The 22,182-nt window shown below is 40.1% G+C and overlaps 1 long non-coding RNA gene across 1 annotated transcript; it reads right to left on the bottom strand.

Moving 5' to 3' along the window:
* Positions 1 to 9,014: 9,014 nt before the first annotated feature.
* Positions 9,015 to 22,176, bottom strand: LOC104912864. The gene is made up of 3 exons (XR_794960.2): positions 22,049 to 22,176; positions 11,847 to 12,529; positions 9,015 to 9,080 (listed from the first exon to the last, which is right to left on the bottom strand). It is a non-coding gene; the product is annotated as an uncharacterized LOC104912864 (long non-coding RNA).
* Between the last annotated feature and the right edge of the window lie 6 nt (positions 22,177 to 22,182).

Below are 22,182 nucleotides of genomic sequence, written 5' to 3'. Positions count from 1 at the left end.
CTGAGAGGAATTTAGGAATGGTTTGGTGGAAATTTGTGGCAGGTCTTTGAAGACATAAGTGATTCAAAACCAATCAGTGCATCTGTAAATCCTTGTAAGGCTCAGATTCTGAATACCTGGTTACCCTTTATTATGTGTGACCCAGCAAATGAGGCTGAGGTATTCCTAAGACACTCATCATCTTTCATTGTGCTGCACTCTGTGTAATTTTTCCATAACATGCATGGATTAAAAATGGTATCTTCTAAATGCTGATCTACTTTGGATGGATGGCTCTACAAATGAACACGTGTATGTAGCGTAGGTGTCTTAAACATATACTAGATAGCCAGGCATACAAGAATGTGGTCATACAGAAATCATCTATGATGACCGTCTTGAAAGTACTCCTCTCACCATTTCAGTCAGTTTTAACTGGCTTTTACCTCTCAAAGGAGACTGCAGTGTAGCCTAAGTACTCTGCGGACACAGAGTTGCACAAAGTCCTCCATGAAAAGCTACCGTTCTTCGGGTATTAACAGCTGAGGGCAACTGTTTTGCTTTCGGGAGGATGGAAGAAGTAAACTCTTAAGGACTTCAGGCAATATATATATAATGACTGACAGCCAAAATATAGAGACATAAAGAAATGGATGACAGGGCTAATGCAGTTCTGCACATCTCCATCACACAGTTCAGACACAGGCATTTTTCTTTCTCAGCCTCTGTGTTTTAAAACAAACCGGATTGGGCCATTGCTGCCTGTAGATTATAGCCCTCGAAGTGATAAACATGCTGTTCCATTGCTATTTGCCCCATGAGATAAACATTTCTGATGGATTTTTCTGACAAAACTGAGAAACCTAATAATCGCAACGTCAGAAAAAAAGTGAAAACTGATTCAGCTTGATCCCCAAAGGACAGGAGAGGGAAAACAGCAATAGGAGATACAGTTCTGTAAGACTGAACTTGTCAGAGCTCTTTTAGACCGCTTTGAATAAGCGCATTGGCTTGGTATTAGAAATAAAGGCATCAGGCAGTAATTTGCATGGATTAGGATTGTTAACGTTTATCAATTGCTGGGTTTTAAAGAACTCCCAAATTCTTGATAGGAGTATCTCTTTGTAGTGAAAGATTCATAGTGGGAGTGAAAAAAATCTGATGAATTTAAAGCTACAGATGAGAGAAAGCAAAGCCATCCAGATCTAAACTGAGATACCATTAGTGGTTCCCATAAATCAAATCATGTTTATAGCAGGGATACAGTTGAATTACCATCTGGACTTTTTAACCTCGACATTTATTTCCGAACCCTCCTCCAATATTGAAAGTAAACTTAACCCTTCCTTTCATCTTCAGGGCTTTGACCCGGTGCCAGTTCTTATTTTGAAGGAATGATCTGATTTTTGACGGGGACAGAATGTCACACGTGGCTTGAGGTTGGAAGGACTGGGAGTTTCTTGCAGAAGACAAAGTCATAAAAGAAATAAAATACACCCATTCTTAAATGAGATCAGCTGAATAGAGGGTCAGTGGGAATGAAGTCAGAGGGAGGATAAAGAAAGGAGGGTTCATTTTAATTCAGGTAGAGGATGCAGATAGGGTCCAAGGACAAGGTGGTTAAACACATAACAGTCAAAGGGAACTTACATTCTTTCAGGATCAGTGCAATTATCAGGAGGGTAGATAGGTGTTGAAGAGCTAGTTCCTATTTTCATTGATGCTAATAACAAAACAGTCATTGCCTTTAATAGTGCAGACACCTACTACTGTGCAAATAAGAACTTTAACCCTTAACAGGTCAAGGTTCTATCATACAATCTTTAAAGTCTCAAAAAATCCCATAAGATATTTGGATCTTGTTTTCTCTTTGTCTTTTTCCTTTCACTCTGTGCCTGAACTTCCTGATTCAGTCAAACAGCTGCCAAAGTAGTTAGTAAGGGATATTGTCATTTTCATTTCCAGCTCAAACTGAAAGAATCACAGGAGAGGCCCTTTCTGTGGATCTCACTGCTGTGAGCAACTGGACAGACGGGTTTGTTCAGACAACTGAGAGATATTTCTGAGGGTTCCACTTTCCTATGTCACTGTTCCAGTGGTTTTTCTTCCTTCTACTTCTGCTCATAGGCAGCGTGGCACAGGGACTGCAGAACTGGCCAATAGTGCTCTGGTTCTGCAGGCTTCTCGCATCAATATATACTACTTCTGCATCTGTGTAATGTTGGGAGACAGCATTTCCACACATCAGAGTGTTTGAAGGATAAGTGTATCAATTTAGACATTATCCAGTAACAGTGCTTACATAAACATATATCCAGACAGCAAGAGGCATGATAGTAAAATGGCACTGCATGGGTATATGGCCATGATATGCTTTTCTTATTCTGAGCAAGATGAGGATCTTTAAGCGACCAAGAGGATGACTGTAGGTAGAGCAACTCATCCTAGGGTTTTGCCACTTTTGTCACAAGCTGAGTTCTCTGGGCATCCCACCAGCCCATCTTATCCTTCAGTAAGAAACAAGAGGCTTTCTTTTTTCTTTTTTTTTTTTGACAGCTAGCTTCCCTGAAAAAAAAAAATCATCTTCCACCTCCCTTCCAACATTGTTTCCGTAAATGTCTTTGGTGTCATGCATTTCAATGTGAGCTGAAGGTTTTATTCTGTCCTTATTAGAGACAACCTCATATTTCACACCCAGCCTGGTGCCAGGATCTTCTTAGACTATTGGCGACATTACTGCCATTTCCTATCTCTCTCCTTCCTGAATTTACCTAACCCAGAGCTCCAGCCTTTTGTTGGAATGATTTTCTGCCTTCCGGCCCTCTGTGCCGTGTGTCACATTATGTGCAAAAGGTCGCAACCCACTTCCCCTGACTTTAGACACAGGATGAGGAAATGAAGAGGAGTGAAGTTACTGATTTCGTTCTGGAGGTCAGGGTGGGTCTTCTTGGGGTAGGAGTGGAGTATGAAGAGCAAATGTTGCCATTTGTTATCCATATTTTATCAAACAAACAAAACCCCCCTGCAATTACTCATGTTGCTGAATCGGAAATATTTCTCAAAACAGCTGACAAATAGAACAGAAGGACAACGGGTGGACAGTGAGGAGGGATTATATATATACACCCATGTGTATATATAGCACAGACACAGGCATCCAGTTTTTTAGAAACAAAGTGAAGGCGTGCGGAGGAATCGTAGGATCAGCTCCGAGCCACCCAAAGGGCAGGCAGGCTGCCTTGCTTGCTCGGTAATTCTCTTTTACTGTTGCACAGTCTAATTATGTGCTAACCCACATTGAAAAACTGTAACGTCAAAAGGGTAAGTGTCTGAAATAGTGCCAGGAGAATGTTTTCCAGCACTGGGGAATCCCAAACTTTGCCCAGTACAGGACTGCGCTGGCTCCAAGCCAGTAGCCTGAGGGCACAACGAAAGCACATGCAGAAGAAAACTTCTTTGCCACCCTCTTCTCCTATTAGAGTATGAATATATGTATCCCCATGTGTGCTGTTAGGACATAATCCAAGTGGCCTTCTTGTGTGTAGGGACTGGAGGCTTCAGCCTCACCTGGTCTGGTGAGGGCAGCTGCCCCATTTAAAGGATCGGGTGTTATCACCTGCAGAGTGCAATGGGAAATGTACATCTCCTGGTGATTTGGGGAGTAGTAGTAGTGGTTTTTGCCTTCGTGGGTGGGTTGGAGTATCCTCTTCCACTCCTGCCCATCAGCCACCAGACCAGCAGCTTCATGCCCCTTGAACAAGTCCAGTGGTGACCCAGGAGTGCTACTCCTGTTGCAAGCCTTCAGGATTCCTCCACCTATCTGTTAAACTATTCCTGAACTGGAGGGGGAGCAAAAACAAAGAAAAAAAGCAAACAAACGGGAAGGCAAAAACCCCAAAGCACTTCCTTTCTGCAGATTGCTGGTTGTACCTCGAGCTGTGGCTGGTTTATGTATGCATTCAGAGTAAGTTCTCTGAGGAGTATCCTGCAGTCATTTCTCAGCGAGTGTGAACAAACTCATTAACAGCTCCTTTACTGGAATGATAAGTTGTTTCTTAATGAAGGGAAAAATAAATACCCTCACTAACCCAGGCACCATCACTAGAAGTCACACATCATTCTTAAAGACTCCTTATTTTCCACCAGAGACGTTTGTGTACAGCCCTTAAACAAAACGAGAGCTGGCTTCTCCTTCTCAGTCACTCTTTCAGATGCTCAAATTGCACAGCATTTTTTAGATGTTTTTCAGAGTTTTACCCCAGATATGAGGCAGCTTAGGTACAATAAAATAAAAAATAATGATCTGAATCCTTACCCATTTTGTGAAGGGAAGGTTTGTAGCACTTAAAACAGGGGACCAGGGCCCAAGAGACGGGGCATGTATTCCAAGAGCTGCGATTGACCTGCTATGTAGTTTCACTTGTAGGGAAGTCACTTAAGCTCTTTGTGTTTCAATGTGCCCATTTGTGAAATGGAGATAATAATGCCAAGCTCACAAGGGGGCTGTAAAGGTTAATTAAATAGAGTTTTTAGGTGATTTTCCTTCTTTGGATGAAAAGTGTGACAGAAGTATTGTTTATTAATGGAGCCTGTGCAAAACCAATGATTCTGAAGATTTTCAGCACAGAAATGCATGGTGAATTTTGTGCATGGAAAAATGAACACTGAAACTTTATTTTGTAATTGCCACTTTTATCAAGGAAAATCAATTCTGTTTGACTCCCAAAAATATGGGTGTATTTTGCAATTGTTTCTCCCTTTTTCTTTTTAACTATATGCTGATAAAGGTATAGGTAACAAGGCTGACTAGCCATCAGTGACAGTGGGAAAAAATCCATTTATATGATATTTCAGATGCTTTACAAGCTCACGTGCTCCAGGATATAAAACCACTTCTAAATTTTGAATGCCAGGAGGAGGTACTGCAGGACATCAGATTCAGCTGTTTGTTCCTACCATTCAGGGCTTATTGCTGGCCATTTTCAAATGCAGATACTTGGTTACTTTCATCCAGTCTCACGTTTCTACCTCCAAGTTTCTCTAGAAAATGAAGTGATAATACATGCAGGAAAATCTTATCCCTTTTAGTCTTCACTGCAAACTTCCCTCACCCAGACGTCAAGCAGCGTGACTGCACAGTTTGCTGCAGGTTGGCACAGCAGCACTCTGCAGGACTGGGGCAGACCCACATATGTGGGGAAGTGGGATGTGTGCTGCACTCTTACCTGAGTGCACATGGATGTGGGAACCAGCGTTATGCCTCTTTCCAACACAGAGCCATATGCTTTGCGGGGACCAGACCTGCTCCTGTCCCTCGCTCAAGTCATTGGTGGGAGTTCTCACTTCCATGTCAATGTGTGTGAACGTGGTGGATTATTTTTATTTTCATTACTGTTGGAGCCTTTGCATCACCACTCTTCTGTATAGGAATGCCCCAAGAAATTACAGCATAATAAGAGAAGAATTATAGGTTCAGCTTCTCTGAAAGTTGCTTACACTGGAGCTTGAGTTTGGGCTGAAGATTTACATGCTTTCTCTCTCTTGCTGAACAAGGTGACCTACCCTATAACCACAGAAATTTCAAATGAATAAGAGCTATTAAGTTATCTTGTCCACCTGCCCCCTCTGGCACAAGATTGAGAGGGTGACATGGTTTCTGGCAGTGGGCAGCGCACAGCCCATGACAGAGGCTGCTCACAAATATGAATCATGCTGTACTTAAAAAGCCCATATGAGTTTACTCTGGGCTCTTCACCCTTCTTTGTAGCTGGTGGGAATGGGGCCCTGGAACTTAAAACAGGTTGACAAAAAGATTGAATCAAATCCTGAAAACAACAGATTTAACCCTGTGAACTCCTCAGATGCTCTATTGACTGTTAGTGCTTCTTGTGCTGGTTTTGCCACTGCGAGATTCCCTCAGGATGCTGCTTTTAAGAAAAACATATATAAAAACTAGTCACTGTGTAAATCTAACATCAGTTAGTGGTTTCCCAAGTAAAGCTTCTAGGATGGCTGCTTGAGCCTTAGATGAGAAAACAGTTCTCTGCAGATTGGAGAGTCCTATAAACAGAAAAAAGAACCTGAAAAGGCCAAGAAAAATGAGTCTTTTCAAGAGCATCAAGGGAAATGGCATTTTGATTTTTCCAGCCTCAGAAAGACTCCTTTTCGCCCTCCCCCATCTCTTTCCAACCCTAATGTGCCTGTGTATACCTGGAAATATTCACTTGGTATTAAATGCAGAGATTTGTTTAAACTGCATTAAAAAAAAAACCCAGCAACAACAAAAACACTTGTCGTGAGCTATGGGCTCTCTGACAAACTCTAAAAAAGAGCTAATTTGCATGCAATCAGTCTGTGCTGGTCACTCATTATCATGGGGAACCCCCTTACCTCAGATATCTGATAGCACTTTGGAGGTTGTGGAGAAAAGGTGGTCCTCTACTAAACCTGGACCAAAGCAGGATCAGATTTTCAAAGTCAAGGCCATAGGATTTGTTGTAAGACTTGTGATGACTTTATTGAATGGTTACCAATGGATGGTAAAACTCCTTAGTATGCACATCCCATCCCTTGGAACAGCATAAAATGTCTCTCATTGCTTTCTCATAAACTGGCCAGCAGCTTGACTTTGAGATTGTTGATATTGAAGCTGCCCATCTTTTCCTGAACTGTCACAGACAAGTATTCATGTACAGTTGGAGAACTGTATCTTCACTCAGTGTTTGTCCCCAGCAATATCTTCAGTCATGATTACTGGATAACTCAAATCTTTACCCAGTACAAGTGTGGCAGTATCAGGGTTTCACACGTGGTTCCTGAGTATCCATATTTTGTCTTCCTAAACACAACGGGCAATGAATACTTACAGTGAATATTGCTGTCCTTTCTGTGTCAGCGTGGCTGTTGTCGTGGTTCAGTTATGTCAGTGACACTCATGGGCTTCAGCTCAGTGTTCAACTGATTGTTTTATGGGGGAAAAAAATGACCCATTTCTGGAGGTGTTATGCCCCATCCATGGAGGTATTATTCCCCATCCCTGGAGGCACTCAAGGCTGGGGTGGATGGAGTTCTGGGAAGCCTGTTTTGGTGGGTGTCAAACAGCCCACAGCAGGGGCTTTAAGGTCCCTTCCAACCTGAGCCGTTCTATGATTACGATTCTATGAAACAACAGCAACAGGAAAGCCCAACGGCAACAAACCGGGTTCACTTGCTTGACTTGTGACTTGCTTGAGAGTGGCTTCAACCTAAGCAGTTTGTGCAGGCGAGGTCCAAATTTTGGTTGCCTTGCACATACATCAGGGCATGTGGGTACATGTAGATATGTATTACTATAACGTCTTCTGTATTTCCAAAGAGTAGTTTATAGAGTTGCTGACAAGATTTGCTCTTAGCCGGGATCTGCAGAGTGTCAGCTGGGAGACCATCTTCTTTCAGAAATGAAACAGAACAAAATAAATGCATTTGGTCATTTCACTACATTCTGGGATGTAAAACAGGTTTCCCCAGCAAGAGGGAGAAGCTGTGCTCATTTCAGCAGCAAAAGACTTAAAGAAAACAGCCATCAGTCTTAGTGAGGTTTGAGCACAGCGCTTATTAATCTGAATTTATATTTCCTACATTGAAATGAGAGGTTTTCAAAGTGATATGAATTAACGTGAGCTGACAGTCACTGTGCTTACAGACCTTCAACAAGCTGTGTACAAGGGAAATAGTTTCCTTAGCAGTCTTTGACATTCTCTGTTGAGAAGATTTTTTATTTTAACCCCAGTCCTAATTGCCCTTCAGTATCAAAATTAATTGTGTTTTCTGCTAAAAGGCCAGTGTAGTTTAAGGTTACTCCAGGGTCCCAGCAGCCGATGCATCTTCTGTAAATGGCTTGATTGCCGTCTGTGGAGAGGAGTGCTGGGAGAGATTTGCTTGACCGAGGCTATACATTACAGTCCAATTAGTGTGAAGATCACTACATGAGTCTTTAACTTTATCTAGTAACTGTCGGCATCTCTAATGCCGGGAGTTGGGTGAGGAAGAGGGATGCAGAGCCCACCTTTGCTAGCTCCCCTCCAGCTGCCTTGCAGGCAGCAGAGGGAGCAATCTGGAGATGGAAATATCTGGTCAGCTGCACAAATAAAATATTCTTTTTTTTTTAATCCTTTTTTTTTTTCATATTATTATATGGTTATGTGGTTGTTGGTGCTTTTTAGTTGGTTTGGGTTTTGTTTTTTTTTTTTATTATTATTTTATTCTGCTGATCTGAAGTGTAGATTCATTTAATCTAACCTGAGACAGTGGACTGAATTTCACAGGAGTCTGCTAGTCCTGGATCCTCTGGGCTAATGGATAAGGATGAACACATTCAGAAAATGAATGAAATTCCCATTACGAAGTTCAGAGCTGATTTTCCCACTGGCACTGTATGTCTGTCCTATAGCCAGGGCTCCAGATTTATTTAAGTACCTCAAAGTAAGCAAGAGTTAGACTTGTAGTGCAAGTAATCTCCTGTAAAACAGAAATTACTCCCTTTTTGATCTTTAAGGATGAGGACAGGCTGTGATTTACAAGTCTAATAACAGAGAATGGTCATCAACTGAAAACATCTCCGTCTAGTCTTGAAGGGATAGTAGCATTCTAGCCCAAACTCTGAGCGAGCACCAATGCATGAATGCCTTCAGAAATGAGTTTAAATTGTTTCATCACTATGTTATGCTCATACAAATTTAATCCATTATTTTACATTATCATGGTTTCATTGTCATCAAAGGATATCACAAAAATTTTGATGATACACCAGGTTCTGCCTTTTCAAAGTACAGAAGCCTCAGGGATTTGGGATGGATTTTTAAGTGGTCTGTGCCCCAAATCATTAGGCTTCGTGTCTGAAGTATCTGGCCCTCATGTCTTCCAAAATATCTTCTAAAAGTAGCTGGAACAACAAGTATTAAACAAGACTTTTCTTAAAAGTTGCACAAGTTTGAAAGCTCATGAGAAATAGAATTCAAAGTCCCTGACATTATTCACATCTCCACCCTTTATTTTTCAGCTAATTTTAATGCTTAATGTCTTCAATTCTGAGTCAGTCTCCAAACCAGGAAATGAAGAGGCAGCTGCAAAAGTGGGAAAAACATGGGGAGAAAAACTTGTTATTTGACACCATCTCACAGAAGTTCCAGAATGATGAACTCTCCTTAACAACTCCATATCTCATTACGATCTCATTTGACACTGGAGTAATTATGATTAAAACAAAAAAACAATCTACCTCAGTATTTCAGCATTTGGGAGATCACATGGCACCACGATGTGCTAGACAGCACACTCCTTCTTTAATCTATTTTTTGCTTTGTGACAGATATTGCTGACATTAATGCAGTTATGGCACCCATCATACTAATTCTCTGCTGTTCTCATTTCTGTGCACTACAGAAGCGGTTATCTTCTCCTTCGCTATCTGAGACAGAGCCATAGACCTCAAACGTTATTTTGCGTCCTGTTTTACCTGCTGAATTCACATACTTAGGATTCCATACGCCACCTTTTTTTCTATATGGTTCACCACAGATCTTGCATCAACATGCTGTGTTGTGTTCACACAACTCAGAGATAACAGAGTCTCTTTTAGATGTATTTTAGATTAAATAAGGCTGGTAATGGGATGAGAGCTGAGTCTCATTCTCTGCTCTTCTAAAGACTGTTCAGAACTGAAACTCCTCTTCAGCTGGCTCAAGCAGTAAAGCCATACTGAAGAGCAGGTGTTTTGTCTCTTTTACTGGTTGTTAGCAAAATTATGGATGATCCAAAGTAGCAGCAACTAACATTTACCTTACTAGAGCTTATTAAATTAAGTATTCAAGAAAAAAATATAGCATCTTATAGCTATAAAATACAGTTCCCTACTAGAAAATATGGGATAAATTAAAATATATATATTTGGGAGAGAGGTAACAGAAAATAATAAATAATAACTAAACAAAGAGAGTAAAAACTACTACAGAAGATTGCAAAGAACTTTGCAAAGATTGCAAAGAATGTTTAAAATAAATATTAAAGAGCATTCTGAAGGGCCAAGGTGAGCAGAAATGTAGGGTGGTGAAAAAAGTTTCCCTGTCTGTAAGGTCCTTGTGAATGGGACATAAATTTCCTTTTAGGAAAATTCTGAGCAGCTACCCTCAGACACAGGATGCTGGTGCTTGAGGCCTTTAGTCTAATCTCCTATGTGATGAGAACACAAATAATAATTAAAAATTGCTATAATAAAAAACTTATTTGCGTCTACAGCATTTCCAACCTCTCTGTCTTAATAGCTTGGAAGGAATACAAAGGAAAATCCTGCATGTCATAAAGTTATGAAACAAAGGCAAAGTGGAGAGGAGATGGAAATATAAAGTCAAAATGAAACCCTCCATCTTTCTGTCAAACTGAAACAATAAATAATAATGGCATCTTACATTTATATAGTGGCTTTCATTCAGAAAGCCTGGAAAGCTCTTTGGAAACTTTACAAACTACTGTGGAGGAATAGGAGGGATTTCATACACCGATATATTGAAGGCTCCTACTTCTGTAGACAGTTACAGTCTACAGAACATTATGGCTCAGTCTTGAACAGGTGGAGACTGATCCTGAGAGATATTGGAAGCAGTTAGGTTATTGGATCTGTAGTTAGTCAGAGTACATCTTCAAAGTTCTGAGGGAATTTATGCTGCTGACAGTTATTGTTTCTCATGATCAAGCGCTTGGTAAAGAAATAAAATTACAAATGGATGGAATAGCTGCAGGTCCTAGTCAGTGAAGTGTGGCAATAGTAGCCACAGATTTAAAATTAAAATCCCCACTAATTCATCGATCTCAGGAATGGTAAAAATACTCATTTGAAAAAATCTGATCTTTTGTTCAGAAATTTGGCATTCTTATTACATGAGTGATGTCATTTCTTTCTTATCTTAACCTGTGTACATACAGAAAAAGGAGTTTTATGAGCAACTCAAACCTCGCAGGTTTATGTCTCTGCAATCTTTAGTTGTCAGGCAAAGAACGGAAGAAAAAAATAAAGAGCGAATAATTAGTTAGCTGAGGAAACTTCATTAAGCTTTCCATTTCTATCGTATGTTTCAATTTAGAAAATCACACCAGATAGTTGAGAAGTCTGTTGGATATTAAGAGATGGCACAGACTTCCAGATCTTCAATGGAGGAAAATTCTTACTGATTTTCATGGTCTTTGTGTTCCAAGAAGGATCACATAATTTTGGCTCTTGAATAATATTTCTAAAACTAACAGGCGGTTCAGGAATTCCCTGTGTGAATGTATTTCTGTATCAGTTGGCGTAATATGTGTCTGCCTGGAGAAAGCATCCATTCAGCACCTCCTAATGGTGGCAGCAGAAGGAAAATGAATGAAACTGAGAAAAAAAAAAGCATCTTCAGAAATGAGATAACTAAGAAATTATCCTCAGATGTATGTTTCTTCATGTTATTGGCCTTTAGCAGAGTATTTTGATGAGCTCACGTATTACTGGAGTAAATACTCCTCTGTCTTAGCCTGGCCTGATAGGTTATAACTGTGATACCCACTGTCTGCCAGTGTTCAAGTGGCCAATGCCCTCACTAGTACTGTTTAACTCCTGATTAGCCCTGAAGAGATCAGGCAGTTGGAATAGATGATCTTTGAAGGTCCCTTCCAGAACTTTTCAATTTGATTCGATTCTAATCCTCAGAACCTTCTTTGACCCTCTGCCTGCTGCTAGGTCACTTCACCTGTTTGGCATTTGAATAACTAGAAATCAGATCCCCCTTTCTGCTCCCTTTCTGTATGAATTTTTTTGCCTCCTGACACTGTCAGCATCACTCCTGCGCCTGACTGCAGCTCCTTACCAGATGAAATATCTCCACACGTTCCAGCAGGGACTGGGATGCAGTTGATTTATGATACGGGCAGGTTTTTTGCTGTAGCAGCTTCTGGAATCTCCAGTTCAGCATCCAGAATAGTCCCTGGAAAGGTTCCCTGCTCCCCTCCGATCCCCATCCATGCTACTCCATATGCTTTGAGATCAAACTTCATGGCCGCTGACCGAACTGGCATTGGTCAGCACTGCTATGGCTAGCAAGTGCTTGCTTTCCAATCTTTTCCATTCATTTCTTTGGCCAGTATATTTAGGGGAGATGGGGAAAAGGAGAAGGCATGTGATGTGCCATCAGCAGTGACTGGAGCAAAGATTAAACATGCTCAGGTTTTACACATCAGTGTCTCCTTATCAACACTTGGCAAAGTTGCAGTATAAATACAGTGCAGCCCAAGAAAGAAGTGTTTACATCCTGCTGTTGAACCAAAGGCAGTTCTCCAGTCTATAGCTAAGAAATAGTTATCTCCTCCTTGGGGAGACTTGGCATCAAAAGAGGGTGACACAGTGGCAGTGTCTCTGCACTTATTTAAACTGTTTTCAGTGTTCTGTAAGAATAGGCCATCATGGAAAGGAGTCTGAAGGCTTCTCAGTATCAGTCTTCTTCTAGGCTTTTAGGGATGTATCTCTGTGCCTTCTAAGGTTTTTTCAAGTCTCCTGAAAGACAGAAAATTTTACATCAGAGCTGTAAATTCAGTCTCTGGATGAGAAAATCCCATTTATATTATGAGGTGCTTCAGAAAAGCCTTACGGCTACATTTTGTTACAAACATGAGCTATTTAGCCATTCTGATTGACATCCTAGATTTTGCACATTAAATGATGGGATCTCCAGCTTCACAAAAATAATCATTCTCCCTAAGCAGTAAAAGCAGTGTTGGATATTGAGATTAAAAAGTCGTTTGTTCAAATGAGTAGTTTAAGGTATTTTGAATTTCTCACTCGTGGTGCTACTGGTCTTTCAGGTGGTTACAGTGAGAGCTCAGAGTTCATTATGCAAAAGTAAGTTTGCTGGTGGAATATAGGTCGATGTGTTCAAAGGCACGCAGGGTAGTGATAGGACAAAATTTTGTTGAAAGTAAGTGAAAGTCAGATGCTTACTTCTTCACGCCTTCAAAAATCTCCTGCTGTTTTTACTTCTTGAGCATGAGAAGGAGGCTGGCCAGAGCAGCTATTATGGGCTACTTATAACAAATGCTTCATATCGACGATGACTGGGAGCCCCCAAGAGTTCTTGTCCCACATTTTGCCTGGCAATTAAATAGGCTGAGATATAATTTGCGGCCCACATTCTCTGTGTTGAAGGCAGTAGGCTTCTTCATTTTTAGCCTAACTCTTCTGTCACCTTCACCATTTTTACGTTATTTGTGTTAACTCCATGGCCTAGGGGTAGGAGGTAGAGGGGAATTATTCCTAATTTACTGAAAGTGAGAGAAGAATCAGTCACTTCTTTCTTTAAATTTCTGTGGAGGATTGTTAATCAAAGTTAAAACAAATCTGTGTTCCAACGCAGAGGTGGGCGAAGAAATGTGTGCCTAACACATATGCACTTAGGGGCTCCTGCAGAAGGAAACAGAGTTCTGGAAACTGTTGTGAGAAAAACATTCAAGGCACCAGACTGGATGCAATGCTGCTGATTGGAAATGAAGCCCCAGACAAGACCCAGCTATGTTTGAGCCTCTTGGAAGAGTTGCATTTTATTCTCTGTCCTGAGATGAACGACATAAATTATCTCCCTTTCTTATTTGCTTCACGTTGAGAAGAGTCTGGCTTGGAGTCGGACAATGACTTAAAGAAGGAGCTGGGCAGGGAATACATCAGGTATTCGACCTGCAGGCCTATGAAATGCAGTGTCATCATAACCCAAAGGGCGTATCATTAGTCACTGAAGGAAGGAAGTGCAAGCATGCCTGGAGAAATCAATAGAAGGTCCTTGTCTAGTAACACAAAGAGAACAGCACCAATGTTTATGTCTTTGCCCTTCACACACTTTGCTCTTCCTTCCTCTCCAGTCACCTTTTCACTTTATCCAGAATTTCATTTTCCTGATTCCTAAGTATAAACGGGCAGACATCGTAATCACGACTCAGGCTGCAATCCAGTCTTTTCTGAGAAATAAATATCCATCAAGCCCAATGTTTCTGTATGGAGGTTATCTGATTTGGCTCCTGCTAACTGAAAACATATGCAACTGGTTATCTCCATCAACACAGTTTAATTCAGCTCTGGTCCATATTAGTGTGCTTTCTTGCAATTATGTCTCTTGCTGCCATGGGTGAACTGTGACTGTTAAGATCATGTTTAAATACAAAGATCAAACAAATGGTCCAGAGGTTTCTAGCTTGAATCTAAAGATTTGTTAAGAATACAAAAATGTTTTGCCATATTTTAGTTAAACATAGTAATTCCCCCTAAAATACCATGCTCTAGATAAATGGCAAACTACTTTAGAATAAGATTTCAGAGTTTTACTTGAATATGGGGTAGTCGTTCAACATTGTCTATTTTCACCCTCTATTTTCATAGCCCTGCATTTGACCTTTATTTCACTGTGATGTGCCTCTTTTTACTCATCCTCAAAATGAGCAAAACAGTAGTAATGTACATCCAAGGGAAGCTACAAAGTATCACCATCACTGCTGTCAGGAGAATGCTCTAAAATTATTCGGCTGTATTCATAGCAAAAAAATAAGGAATTAACAAAATATGTTCATGCAATGCACGTTTGTCAGCTTCCATGAGAAAACTGTGAAGTGTTATGAATAATATGGTTTGCGAGTGACTACTCTAACAGTCCTGCTTTGTACAGTATGTGAAGGAAAAAAAAAGTCTTTTTATGATCAGTTTGACCCTTCCTCATTCTGGCCCTGATTTGTTTCCATCCTGGCCTTTGATAAGAATGCAAAATACACGCTAAGGACAAGAATAACTTTTTAGACTATGATAACATTTGTATTATTAGAAGAGGTTGGGGTGTGCCCGGGAAGGCAGGAGGTAAATCTGCTGAATAGTCTAAAAGCTTTATTTATGGAAACATCCTTTTTTAACAACAGAGGAATGAAGGAATAATACTAATAAAATCACAAATATCCCCAAGATCCCAAATCAGCCAAATGGTACGTGTGCATACAGATGCATGCATACTCAGAGCTAAGTTCATCTTTGTACATAAAGCTCAGACCTTGCTTGCAGCTAGACCAAAGCCTAAATTATATCCTAAATTAGTCTAAATTATAAAACTCAACAGAAAAATGTAAATTTCACCTAGCTGAGGACTGTGACAATGTCTCATTATTTCAACCAGGAAAATCAGAGGCTAATTCTATGGTTCTCAACACAGTTCCAATGGGAAGAAGGAAAGTGTCTTTTCTGACAAGTTTGAGAGGTTCTGACAGGTCTGTCTCTTTGGTCATTTACCTAATGACCCACTTAACAGCGGAAAATCCTGAAATAAAACATCTCAAGGTCAGCTGAACTACCCAGCACTTCCTAAAGGAAACCAAGAATCCTCTGTGCTGATATTTAGATTTTTTTTTTTTTTTTTTTGATTTAGGAACCACCTATTTCGTTTTTTGGGTTGGGGGTTTTTTTTTTTATTTCTCTTATTTTACTTAGGTGATGACTTGGCCTCTTGTGAGGCTTTTTACAGTCAGAGAGACTAGTTCTTTTATAAAACTGAATCCAGACTGGTAGGTCATATTCCCTAAAGATTTCTGAGAATATTACTACTGCCCTATCAAGGCACAAATGGTATGAAACTGTAGAATTGGCTCCTGCTCTGTACTTGGAGCATAAGAGTGCACTGTATAGGGGCAAAGGCCATGTTGAGAAAACAAAAAAAAAAAAAAAGCAAAACAAAACCTCCCACTGAAACACCTTTAGAAAAAGCTGCTTTCAAATGCTATTCACAGTATTCTTTAAACTGAATGCTTCCACTGCTAGCAGTCTGGTAGTTGCTGGTCCAGCACTTAAAAAAGGGCAAAGAACTGAAATTCTAAACACTGGGACATGGATCTGGCTTCTCACCAGAGATCCGTCCTCCCAATGAATTACAGATCAGGATTGAATGTCTGTCAAATCTAAGGGAATTCAACTTCATCGTTTTGCTCACAGTTAATAAAGATAAATTAAGAAATAAATAATAACACATCATTCAGGAGATTTTTTTATTTTTTGCTTAGTATTTTATAGCCGTATAAAAATAACACAGGGAAACACCTTTTTTAAAATATACAGTGCAAACACACTGAAAGCTTTGCACATCTGGCTTTGCACAGTTGAAATATATTTTGTGTACTATTATACTTCATCACATATATGGCACCGTGGCATAATTTTAACACAGTGATGTCACCACATCAGTGACATCACTTTACAGAGTGCCCTGGTGAGGAACAGAGGTTAACTGGGATTGTAATAAATGGAAATAAAAACCATACTAACTACATCAACTGAAATCAAAACAGAGACATTATTTGACACCTGCCAGACAGTGACACTGCAGTTTTAGGAAAGGAAATACTCGTGTACATCACTTAGGACAAGAAATTCTTTATTTTAGCCAATTTGAAATTTATTCTGCATTTTTGGACTATGTTACGTGTCCTTTCTGTAGATATTCAACCCTTTAAGGATAATTACGCCATAACTCTTCTCGTATTTGACCTTTTCATGCCACACTCCACAATATAAATGCTGGTTGGAAATATGGAGGAAGAGATTCCAGCAGCACAAGACATACTGCCCACATGCAGTGCCTCTATGGCATTTACATGTCAATTTTATTAATAATTAGATTTTATTATGATGTTTTAGACACGCTATAAAGAGATAAAGATATGTGGTATTTGCCTCAAAGTATTTACAGCTGGATAGATAAATAGTGAATGAACTTGCCTGTTAAATCAGGTTGATCCCTGTTTTATTCAGCTTATCAGCAGGTCCAAAAATTACAAATGTTTCATGGAAATTAAAGCATCTTTTCAGGATGCATTTTGAGCATATCAAAAAGAAAAATAAACCCATTTGAAATAAAATGAGAGGTCTCTCTAGACACACGACAGACTGCATTCCAGTTGCGCTTTTAGTGTATTTTAATGGTTTGAAGTGAAAAAGGAAAAAAAAGTAAAAAAAACAAATATGCCATCTTTGAAATATGAATATTGGAATAATCTATTCCTAAACAATATCCCAAAACAATAAGTATTTGGGTTGGATTTTAGGCTTGAATGATTGAGTTTAACTGAGATAAATTCTTCAAATATGTTTTTAGGTCCCTTTTTCAAAAGTTACAGTTAATACTTCCCCAAACTCTTCCACCAGTGGAAAAAAGGAAAGTCCTGGAGCCAAGTGATGAGACTGCTCTGAGATTCATAGTTCAGTGCTATTTGTTTGGTTGGGGGCTCTTTCTTTTTCTTTTAATAAACTATCCCCCAAAGCCTATCTACCTAATGAGTATTATCTGCTTAATTTCCTGCAGGCTTCGATGCAGAAGCAGGTCAGTTGGTTTAATTATCACCTATGGAGACGTGAAGGAACTTGAAATTCAATTGAAATATACAGTGGCTTTTTCCACTGGACTTTTTCACATTCACAAAAGTATCTGTTCAAAGAACAGATTGACTTAGCTGTGACATAAACAAAGATAACATTCTGTGGCAGGAAAGTAATAATGCTATTATTGTCCACTGACAGAGTATATTTGCATGGTGATTAGTGATGGTTAATACAGTGAAATGCTATACGTAGAGAAATGGACAGGAATTTACCTTCTGACTATCAAATCTCTTTGTTTTTAAAATGTAGCTCTTCTCCCTCTACTTATACCATGCTGTTGATTAAGTGTCAGACAGATCCAGAATGCCTTATGAATCTCATAGCCTTGAATGCCTGCGTTACTATTCAGATGGCTGTCCTCTCCATTGCACTGACAGAAAGGCACACAGCACTTACCCCAACAATTCGATCCCTCTCTGTTAGTTTTTTGGCACAGGAGGGAAAAACTTTTTCTTTTAAAATAGCCTTTTTCTGTGTCCTAGATAAAGTGTGAGGAAGGCTAAATAAGCACTAGTAGGTTGCCATGCCTTCCAAGTTCACTTTTTTCTTTTTTCTTTTTTTTTTTTAATCTTTATAATTCTGGGAGTTATTATTGGCAAGTCTTTATTCAGAGATGGGCATGTAGAGAGAGCATTCATAAGGAAGGAAATCCAATTAATTTTGATAGAAATCCAATAGTCTCCCAGTGAACACAGACTTCCACCACAAATCTGCAAGTTTATAGAGCTGCTAAGGCACTTGGAGCATCCGCACAGCTGAAAGACAGGGCTTGGGCTCCGTGTGGCTAGAGTGATATCTGTAATATCCCATAGAAATCCATTGAGGACACTTAGGAAAGCGCAATATCCTTTAAATGTAACCTTGATAATGAAAGGAAAGGGCTCCTGTTCCTAAATAAAAAACAACAAGCCCCGACAGGTCGGAATTGATACCAGCCTTTGCTGCTGCCTGAAACTCCTGCCGAGCTCTGAATGCTGCAAAAGTGTCTATTATTTTTAACTGTTGGGTTATTGTCCATCTTTAAGGATGGAGGAATTTTAGGAGCGGCAATTAATAATAAAAAAAAAAGTTTAGTGTTATTGCAGACCTCTAGACAAAATACCTAAGGGGCAGAGGGTGAGCGAACAAAGGAAGCTGAAGGGAAAAAAAGCATTCTTGTTTTAGAGAGAACAGCTTAGAAAACCCTGAATGGAGGGTTCTTTATATATAGCACCGCATTGAGTGACAAAATGGTAGCTGTCATAATGTGCCAGTTAACATGTCCAATATGAGCCGATCGTTTAGTGTCCCCTGGGATTAGAAGACAGAAACATGACAAAGAACAAAGAACTCGGATCAATAATGCTTGGGGAAATAAGACAGAGAAGGTTATTTACTCTGCATTGATCCGTTGCTGCAGTCGCGTAAACTTGGCCTGTTTTTCTTTTGTTAACCTTTAAGCTTGAGTATACTCACAAGCAACTAGGGAGCCAACTAACAGGTGTAGATTAAGGATCGAAGGAGGTCACCGTACCTCTGTCACCACTAGGCACCCATGTAACAACATCCCTGAAGAAATTTAAACATCAATAGCTATAATAAGGGCAAATTTATCAAGCTTGGCCTACTTTTGCTGGGAGCCTGGCTGTGTCCAGTCAGTTTGCCCTTGCTAAAGCTCAATTGATTTGGACATTCTTTTACTAGAGTTGATTATCAATTGTGACACAACAAATTTGTTAGCTTCCAAGCACTGGAGTTGTTGCCAATTGGAGCCTCTGAAGTGAAAACACCTGGCTGTGTTCAAGTTTTACTCTTGTTAAGGCAAAGGAAATGAAAAAAAAAAAAAGATAAAGCAGAGACTCCTTTTGGTGATATCTCCATGGATGCTGGTTCTGTTGGAGATACCTGTACTTTTCAGGTGGAACATCTGGATTGCCATTTTTAGAAAATCAAGACCATGAGAACACATAAACTTGAATGAAACTGTGTTCAGTAGTAAGTCCTGATAGCTGTTAACTATTCATTTTTGTTTTTATGATTTGTCACCTAAGTCGCACGGAACCATTCCCATTCCCTTTTGGATGGCATGCTTTAGAAACTGAGAAGCAATGGATATCATATGATGGGCAGCAATATTCCACAAGAATGACCAGTCAAAAGAAATAATAATTGTTGCTGAACTCCACAGAACTTGTTAAACATGAAAATCCACTCATCGATGCTCAGGAGCTGTAGTTAATTAAACAAAGTGGATACTTTGAGTAGAATCACGATGGGATGGAATTTGTTTGTTTTAAATACTGACACTGTTTATTTCACTCTAATTGTAATTGTTTCACGTTGTGTCAATAGTATTAGCAGTACATTAAAAATGTAATTCTGGAAATATTTATCTTGTTTAATTTATTTCAAAATCAAAAGGATTATTTATTATTTAGCGTCACTATAGACTATAGTAACTTTTCTATTTTTCTGAATCGAAGTATTTGATGCTTATCATACTATAAAACATTACAACTCGGGCATCACAGAATAAGGTAAAACAATCAAACAACAGAAATGAGATATCGAAAATTCAAACTCTGAAAATCACTTTTCAATATTCAGAAAATGAACATTTAAAGATGTATCATAGCCTCTCTAAAACAGACATTTGATGCAGAATTTTGGGACTGGAACTGAAACATTTCCCTTTAGTTTAATGTTCTGGGTTTTTTTAATCAATCCATTAAAATACCACTGCTGGCTGAATGCATAATTGTCAGTTGAATTGAAGTGCAGGGGCACAAAAGCAGTTCACCACAAATGCAGGTAGTTGCAAATCAGTTGCATTTGTTTCTTCCTTTAACCAGCATCCAGTGCATCCTGATAGTGCAGGTGAATGAATTTACGATCATGGCCTTCCTGCTCCTCATCTACCACCCTGCAGTACTTCTGGTACTTGGGCAATGGCTCACAAAGGGTTCAGTTCAGTGTTTTGTGATTGATTCTAGACTATCTTGCATTACAGTTCTGTGTTTCTTGATTTCTCACGGCAAACAAAGATGCTCGTGCTGTGGTTGCTTAGACTATCCTTTATCCTGGCAATCAGAAAACCTTGAATTCAATTTAAGAAAGGTTGCATCTTTCTTTTTGTTTATCTGTAATAAGGAGGCACAAACAAGGAAACAACTGACAAAAGAAATCAGACTCTGCTTTCCTCTTAGGGATGGGAATCTGCTGTTTGCATCTCTTGGCATGCAAAGATTCAGCATGTGACCCTTGCCCCATCACCCGTAAAAGTGTCACCACACTTTTTAAGAGCATTTAAGGCATTTAAGAGCATGGGAGGGAAAAGGCAGTAGCTTTTAGGGCATCAGAAATGACAGTAATGTGCACTGGAACGGTCTGCACAAGCAAAGTGCGTTGAGGCAGTTGTATTAGATCAATCTGTGGCAGAAGAGAAGTCACTGACAGTTTATTTCTGTGTTGGAGGACAAACTGCAAAGTGCACAGTCCTCATTAGGATAAATGGAGAACAGCTCAGTTTGGATCTCACCAAAACTTTTTACCAGCTAATGGCTATTCAGAGCTCTATGTGAAATGAGTTAGGGCTCTCTTAGCCCTGCCAGTATGATAAAGAACAGCACTCCTGTTAGCAATAATAAGCATCCTTGGCCGAGGGTCTATGGATTGAGTGAGCATGGAGAATGAATTACCCTCTTTCCACTAGATGTGGTCCCTTTAGGTCAGGGCTCAGGTGAGGGGAAAAAATGTTATGGAGCTGCTCTGATTTACAGCTGAGGATCTGGTCTTAATGGCTCAATGGGGCCTTGAAGGTACTTATCTGCTCTGGGAGCCTGGAAGCAGACCTGCCTTATGGAGGCAGAGGAAGTCTGTCTTATGGAAAGCCCAAGGGAGCAGAGGCCTGATCTTCACAATGCCCCCTGCTCTATGTGTGGGACCACAGTGCAGGATCTTGCTCCTCTCCCAGGCATGTTGTAACCACTTGCAGTCCTGAACGTATGGCTCTGAAGTATCAAAACTCCATGTGATGCTGCAGAATACTATGCAAGAAAAGGTTGGGAAAGAGGATGTGAGGCCGAGCTGGTGCTGAACCACTGCCTGGGACTACACAGGATAGGCTTAGGGTTACCCTAAGAGGTCTGCCTTTGTGTTTGCCTCTGCAATGCACTGCTCTGAAATAATGGAAATACCACGAGCAGAACTGGAATGAATGTGTGATTGGGTCTTCCTCTAGCCAAAGTGAAATAACTGGCCATAAAAACAACACGAAAAGACACTGGAAGACTAAAAAGAGAAGAAAACAGAGAGGAGGAATGGCACACAAGCAGTGCTATATTTGCTGACAGGCATATGCAAAAAACTCCAGCACACCTTTCGAAACCCAAATGCAAACAATACAAACTTTTCAAACTGGGCTTGGGAGCCAAAAACCTGAAGCACATGACAATGTATCAAGACAACACATTTCCTGGTTGCATGCTTATGCTAGCATGCCTTCCCCACCCAGAGGCCTTGTCCGCGCTGACCTGTTGTGTTGTATCGGCCAGTTGGCCACTTGGCTCCTGTCCCAGCAGCCAGTGCTCTCCAAGCGTGACATCGATCATTGCTGCCTGTAGTAAGGAAGATGGCACTTACCTGATGGGGTAGGCGGAAGCTCCCTCTCTTACCATATGCTGGGAATTGTCAGTGACTGCTTGAAGCCAAGGCTGGCTTTTCCTCCTGCCAGGAAACAGGCCTTTTCCAAAGCCTGCCAAAAAGACTAGGAAAAA

Source organism: Meleagris gallopavo, chromosome 12 (genome assembly GCF_000146605.3).
Source record: "Meleagris gallopavo isolate NT-WF06-2002-E0010 breed Aviagen turkey brand Nicholas breeding stock chromosome 12, Turkey_5.1, whole genome shotgun sequence".
Classification (NCBI taxonomy): domain Eukaryota; kingdom Metazoa; phylum Chordata; class Aves; order Galliformes; family Phasianidae; genus Meleagris; species Meleagris gallopavo.
The sequence above is the reverse complement of the archived record's forward strand: the minus strand, read 5'-3'. Positions and strand labels throughout refer to the sequence as shown.